Below are 7549 nucleotides of genomic sequence, written 5' to 3'. Positions count from 1 at the left end.
CTTTTCTTATTAATTAATTAATGTGTAAATTATATTTTTTATTCTTAAAATTTGTTAAAAATTTTAAAATTAATTTTAAAATTAATTTTAAATTTTATTTTATTTTAATTTTGTTTTTAAAAATTTTTATTTACATCAAATATACTTCTGACAGTCAAATTTCTAAAAAAATTAAAATTAATCCAACAATGATACATGACAATTATATATGTCTAATTTATTTATGTTAAAGGTTTTTTATGTAAAATTGTTATTAAATTAGTCTTAAATTTTTTTAAAAAAATCAACTATTAAGGATATATTATTTGATACCATTCGAAAATTTTTGGAACAAAATTAAAACAAATAAAACTTAAAAATATTTTTAAAATTTTAAACAAAATTTAAGACAAAAAAATATATTTTATCCTTAATTAATTAAATGCTTGAACTTTAGAATTCATATGCTAGTTTATTATATATAGTTCGCAGTTGGCAACATGCATGGATCCATCCTCCCATCAATTGAAAAATCCAATTGATGTGTTGTCTCATATCTCACCATAGATGCAGTGTTGTCTAACTGACTAAAACTGTAGTGTTTTATGACTTCTGTAAAATGAGTGCATTATTAAAATAAAAAGGTGAAGAGTTTATTTTTGAATCAATAACTTTTATATCATGTGAATTTCTTTACGTGATCCAAATAGTGGTTTTAAAAAAAAAATTTTTTAAGCTCTCAACATTTGAAGATGATTCAACTTTGAACTTTTAATCATTTTAGTTACATCTTTGCAGTACTGTCCATTAATGTATTAGATTTACAAAAATATTCTATGAAACATAAAGAGTTAATTATCGTAAGGTATCAGACTAAATATGATAAAGGTGAAGCAGAGAGAAAGCGAAGATGAATCTAAATTGTGAGAAGTGCGAATTTTTTTGTGATTTTACAAGTGAGACAGCTGTATATATAGATGTAGGTGTAACGATTAGTTAACTGAAAGGTAACTAACTGTTTCTAGAATTTTCTAGTAACTAATTTTCTAACTGTCACTTAGTTTACAAATTGTTTGTGTATCACTGCTACCATCAATCCTACTGTTTTGTTTGCTAAAATCTTATGAGATTCTATTAGCTTGCAATTTTTCTGTGATTCTGAGTTTGGTTCTGAATTTATGAAAGATGAGGCTGGAGACAGATTTTGTGAAACTGTCAGCTATTTGATCTTGAGAGGGAATGTGCAGGATGTTGATTTTCTTTTGGGCAACATGGTCTCTTACAAAATAAAGGTCAAGCTCAAAATGTTTGCTCTTGTTGTGGAGAATTGGATTTGCAGCCATTAAGACTGCACTCTGGCTGTCACAGTAGAAGTTTGGTGTGGTGGAGCATTGGATTTTCATCTCACTCAGTAGGTTTTGGATCCAGATGATTTCAGTTAGGCCAGCAGCTAATCCTCAGTACTTTGGTTCTGTAGAGCTTCTTAAGACTGCCGTTTGTTTTCTGCTTGACCATGAGACTAAATTTGGTCCTAGAAATATACATAACCCACTTGTAGACTTTCTGTCATCAATGTCACTGCCCCAATCTGAGTCACTGAAGCCATAGATTCGACATTCATCGGCTCTTTGGAACCTTAGGCCATAGTTTATTGTTCCAGTAAGGTATTGTAGAATTCGCTTGACTGCTTTCCAGTGACTTTGCAAAGGGGTATGCATGAACTTGGATACTTTGTTTACAGCAAAGGTGATTTCAGGTCTAGTGATTGTAGCATATTGTAGGCTTCCCACTATAGATCTGTACAAGGCTGGGTTTTGGTGAACATCCTCACCATGGGCTGAGAGTTTGAGACTGGACACCATTGGGGTTGGGACTGCCTTGGCATCCCGCATTCCTACCCCCAAATCCTTGAGAGCAAACACAGCATTCAATTGAATAACAAGATTGGAGATTTCAGCTTGAGAGCTCTCAGTGACCAAAATGTCATCCACATACACCAGAATATACATCACAGAAGAGGGAGAGAGGGAGAGAATCTGGTGAAGAGAGATGTATCTGATTTGGTATTTGTGAAACCAAATTGCTTAAGGATGCTAGCGAGCTTTGTGAACCATGCACGGGGAGCCTGCTTCAAGCCATATAGGGATCTCTGGAGCTTGCAGACATGGTGGGGTTGGTCGAGAGAGGTGAAACCTTCAGGCTGAGACATGAAAATGGTCTCATGCAAGTCCCCATTGAGGAATGCGTTGTTGAAGTCGAATTGCCAAATCGACCAGCCCCTGGAAAGTGCCAAGCTGAGCATGATGCGGATTGTGGGCGGACGAACAACTGGGCTGAAGACTTGGTCATAGTTGACCCCTTCTCGTTGGTGAAACCCCTTTGCAACGAGGCGAGCTTTGTACTTTTGAATGGTGCCATTTGGGTGTCTCTTAATGCGAAATACCCATTTGGAGCCAATCACTGGGTCAGGGTTGATGGGAGGCCTGGGAACCAGCTGCCAGGTGTTGTTGGTCATCAGGGCATCAAATTCCTCTTGCATGGCTTGCTTCCAGTGGGGACAGGCTAGTGCTTGTTGTGTAGAGATAGGTAGGGACTCAGTGAGGTCAGGGGCAAGGGTAGGGGGCAGAAAGGACCGCAGCATAGGTCCTGGGTTTAAGATTCCCTGTCTTGCTGCGTGTTTGCATAGGATGGTGATTCGCTGGAGTAGAGGGAGGAAGTGGTAGCACGATCTCAAGTCGTCCTGGCTGGAGAGTACCTGCACTGAGTGAAAAACCACTAGCAGAGGCATTAGTAGTCGCAGAGGCATCAGGAATAGTAGTTGCAGAATCAGAATTGTGAAGTACAGAAACATGCAAAGCAGGTAATGTTTCAGGTATGAAATTAACTATATTGAAAGTATCATGTAATGTATGCAATGGTAATTGAGGATTAGGGGTTACGGTTTGAGTGGGGGGTAGAATGGGTAGAGATGGCTGTGGTGAGGGATGAAGGGCTGCTAGATTAGTAGGTGGTACTGCTGGAGTAGCAGGTGTGGAGAGATAGATGAGAGGAGAGGGATGGTTTGAGGGGGTGCTGGGTTGGTAATGGTTTGGAAGGAGAAAAGTTCATTGTAGGAAAATTCATGTTCATTGAAAATTACATCTCTAGAGATGAATTCTTTGTTATTTAGGGAGAGGCAAATATATCCCTTGTGATTAGGAGCATACCCAAGGAAGATGCACTTTTGGGATCGATAGTTGAATTTTGTTTGATTGTATGGTCTGAGGAACGGATAGCAGGTGCAGGCGAAAGGCTTTCGGAAAGAGTAATCTGGTTTGTTTTGGGTGAGGGCTTCATAAGGTGAGATATTGTTCAGCTCTGGGTTTGGGAGCAGGTTGATGAGATAGGTAGATGAGAGAGGTGCTTCACCCCAGAAGGTTAAGGGAAGAGTTGCTTGGGCTAGGAGGGTTAAAGTAATTTCTGTTATGTGTCTATGCTTTCTCTCTATTTTTCCATTTTGTTGGTGCGAGTAAGGACATGTAAGCCTGTGTTGTATACCATTGGTTTCAAGAAATTGAATGAATGCTGCTGAGAGGTATTCTCTTCCATTATCAGTTTGTAGGGCTTTTATTTTCATTCCAGTTTTAAGTTCAACTGCAGCTTTGTATTTTTGAAAAGTAATAAAGGATTGGCTTTTTGTTTGCAGTAAGTAGATGCTGGAGTATCTGGTGCTTGCATCAATGAAGCAGATGTAGTACCTGCAACCAGTTCTACTATACACAGGTGCAGGACCCCAGTAGATCTAAAGGTGCATAGCTGGTAAGGGAGTCAAAATGAGGTAATTGAAACATGCATGACACAATGAAGGTAATGAGGATTCAAGATTGTTTTTATTGATTGAATTATTGTCAATGACATTACATTGCTTCATTACAATAGAGGTAACTTTGTCAGATGGGTGGCCTAGTTTTCTATGCCACAATTGTGCAGTAAGACTCTTATTGTTACAAGTAATTAGTGCATTTGCATTTGACAGACTTGTATTTGTGGTTGGCCTGTTTACATTTACATTGGTAGGGGGTAAGACACTAGTAGAATGCGACTCTGTATTCTTGATTGACTGTTGAACTGCTTGTGTATTGCTTGAGGGCTTGTTGTGTGACTGTGCTGGTGTAATCAAGGACTGAGGTGTTGTGTTACTAGTGAGGGGCTTATCTTGTGTTTCTGTAATAGAGGGTGCAGATTTAGTTTTTGGTATGGTGAGTGTGGGTGGGTTGAATTTGGTGGTGGGGGGGGGGCTGTTTTAGGTTAGTAGTTGTATGGTCTGGTTTAGTATTAGTGAGGGTGATTGTGCTGTAGCATGTTGGTTTTGTAATGCTGTGTTTATTGGACTGAGAGTTCTTGGAACAATTTGAACTCCCTCAAATTTGTATAGGCTATCTTTAAGTAGTCCTTGGAGGAGGATTTTCTTGGAGATCTGGCATTTGACATTACACAAGTAAGGCCAGAATTCAAAAAAGACACAGTTGTCTAATGCAAACTTAGCTACACTTACTAAAATTTTTAAAGATGGTAGGGACATGAAGCAGGTTTTGTAACTAAAAGGGTTTGTTTGATAATGATGCATGCATTAATGTACTTCCAATATGCCTAATTGTCATACCTTGGCCATTACCTCCAAAAACCTGCTTTGTGCCTTCATAATCTGTTCCAGTGGCCAAGTTTCTTGCATCATAGGTGATGTGATGTGGGGCTCCCAAATCAGGGTACCACGCAGTGTTTGGTACTGGTGAGGGCATAGTGAGGAGTGCTTGGGGATTGGAAGGGTTGGATTGTAGTGTGTTTAGAGACTGTTGTTGCTGTGGAGAAGGTCTTGGACTTGGGTTGTTGTGGAAAGCAAGGGATGGTGGCTGGGCTATGTTTAGGCGTTGAAGGTGGGGATTCATGAATTCTTGATCGAAGCGGTGGTAACATTGAACAACTGTGTGCCCGATCTTGCCACAGAGTTGACATTGTGGTCGGCTGCCTTGCCACCATGAGGAACTTCCACCTCTCCCTTTGAACTGTCCTCTGCCTTCTGAAGCCTCCTCTGCTATTATAGTTGTTGTAGCCTCTTCTTTAGGAACCTTCTTGAATTTCATTGCTTTGATCTATGTTCACTTGCATTAATCCCAGCTCTGTTTTCCTGAACCTTTTAATTAGCTCTTCTTGAGTCAAAAGTTGTGTTTCAAGCTCGCTTTCAGTGGTGTGATCGATTCTTGATGTTGCAATAGTGACAAAGGTGTTGTATTCTTCACCAAGGCCTGCTAGGGTTACTTCGATGAATTCTTCTCGAGAGAGTGGTGCTCCTAGCGCTTTCAGTGAATCTGCTACCTGATTGATCTTTGACATGTACCCCATTACTATTGAATTGTACTTTTGGGATCGATGGTTGAACTTTGTTTGATTGTATGGTCTGAGGAACGGATAGCAGGTGCAGCCGAAAGGCCTTAGAAAGGAGTAATCTGGTTTGTTTTGGGTGAGGGCTTCATAAGGTGAGATATTGTTCAGCTTTGGGTTTGGAAGCAGGTTGATGAGATAGGTAGCTGAGAGTGCTGCTTCACCCCAGAAGGTTAAGGGAAGGGTTGCTTGGGCTAGGAGGGTTAAAGTAGTTTTTGCTATATGTCTATGCTTTCTCTCTATTTTTTCATTTTGTTGGTGCGAGTAGAGACATGTAAGCCTGTGTTGTATACCATTGGTTTCAAGAAATTGAGTGAATGCTGCTGAGAGGTATTCTCTTCCATTGTCAGTTTGTAGGGCTTTTATTTTCAGTCCAGTCTTAAGTTCAACTGCAGCTTTGTATTTTTAAAAAGCAATACAAAACTTGGCTCCATTGATGCAATTAACCAGGCGACTAGCCATTGATCCTGAACTTCCCATTTTGCATATTCTTGACTTTCATTTTCATTTATGCGATCTAATTCTGAGCTGAACTTTGTTGGAATCTTTGCAGGGTTTAGGTGATTCTGTAACTTGTTGACTTTGATGCACGCAAGGGCTTGCTGCTTCCAAACTTTGAAGTTGTTTTCGTTGAGTTTATTTGCAGAAAACACAGCAAATACATTTTGGTTTGTCACATTCATTGGTGCGTTGGTGGTGAATTGAGACACTGGCTCCATGGATCTGAAGCTTTGATACCATGTAAGGTATCAGGCTAAAGATAATGAAAGTGGAGTAGAGAGAAAGAGAAAATGGATCTAAATTATGAAAAGTGTGAATTTTTTTTGTGGTTTTACAAGTGATGAGACAGCTGTATAAATAGATGTAAATGTAACTGATTAGCTAACTGAAAGGTAACTAACTGCTTTTAGAATTTTCTAGTAACTAATTTTTTAACTGTCACTTAGTTTACAAATTGCTTGTGTATTACTGCTGACAATTATCAAATTAATTATTATATATAAATACTAAATACATATTAATATACAATTGTTGATTGATATTGATTATTTTTTATTTTGGTTAATATGGATTATATTTGTTAAGCTTATTCATGCATGCACAACGTCATAAACTAGGAGTGTGGGAATAGATTAAATATGCTGGTTGGGTCGATTCGCCAAAATTAAAAAAAAAAAAGAAAAAAAAGAAAACATAGGGCAATTTAAAATTTAGAAGTTGCCCAAAAAACAAAAAAACTTATTAAACACACATGGTCAAATCTGTAATTTTTGGCAGGATGCGATAGATTGGTCTGTAGGGTCATAGTTTTTTTCTCTATAAACTTTTATATGTAACTTATGTTTTTTATTTATTTTTTGTTTGAATTTCTTTACACTAAGTCCTAGTGATGCATGTAGATAGGCGAATAATTGTTTTTACTAGCTATCACTTGAAAGGGATTGCAAGGTATCATTATATATGATCCATATCAAACAAGATCTTTATTTATATCTACAGAATAATATAAAAGTATTAAAATGTTGAACATTATGAATTTAATTCATGATATTTTGGCATCATTCGGAACGTGAGATACAGGAAAAGACAATCGTGCAAAGTAACATGTCCCAAACAATTATATGTATGTGTCTATTTAAAATTAGAAACGTTCTTATATAACACGTGTTGTTTTGCCAAGACCACCTAATAAGAAGAAAAATTTAAAGAAGACAATTTTCAAGTTTAGAGAGAGCTTAGTTTTAGCTCTCTCATTGCACCAGAGAAGAGAAGTAACAAGGAAAATAACCTGTGTAGTTTATTGTATTTAATTGGTGAGATACTTCATACTTGTGAAGTGAAGATAATGGGCTTGTTTGGATGTTATTTTTAAAAAATATTTTTTTTTAAAGTAAAAGTGATTTTATGTTTAAATTTTTTATATAATTTTTTTATTTATTAATTATATTTAAATAAAATAAGATAAAATAAAATACTTTTTGTTCATTTATTATGTGAAAAATATATTTTTTAAAAAAATTATAAATTATAACTTTTTAAAAAAAATATTTTTTTAATTTTTTTAGTGATTTTATTTTTACTATTAAAAATTTGTCAAACATACTAAAAAATAAAAAAAATCATTTAAAAAAGTTTTTTTTTACTAATTTAA

General features: G+C 36.6%; 1 protein-coding gene across 1 annotated transcript in view; it reads left to right on the top strand.

The window, feature by feature from the left end:
- LOC107617297 (IAA-amino acid hydrolase ILR1-like 4) overlaps nucleotides 1-7549 on the top strand; it is a 29375-nt gene that overhangs the window by 3992 nt on the left and 17834 nt on the right. The window lies entirely within an intron of this gene.

The sequence above is a fragment of the Arachis ipaensis genome, chromosome B09 (genome assembly GCF_000816755.2).
Source record: "Arachis ipaensis cultivar K30076 chromosome B09, Araip1.1, whole genome shotgun sequence".
NCBI lineage: Eukaryota > Viridiplantae > Streptophyta > Magnoliopsida > Fabales > Fabaceae > Arachis > Arachis ipaensis.
This window is presented reverse-complemented; position numbering and strand designations above follow the sequence as displayed.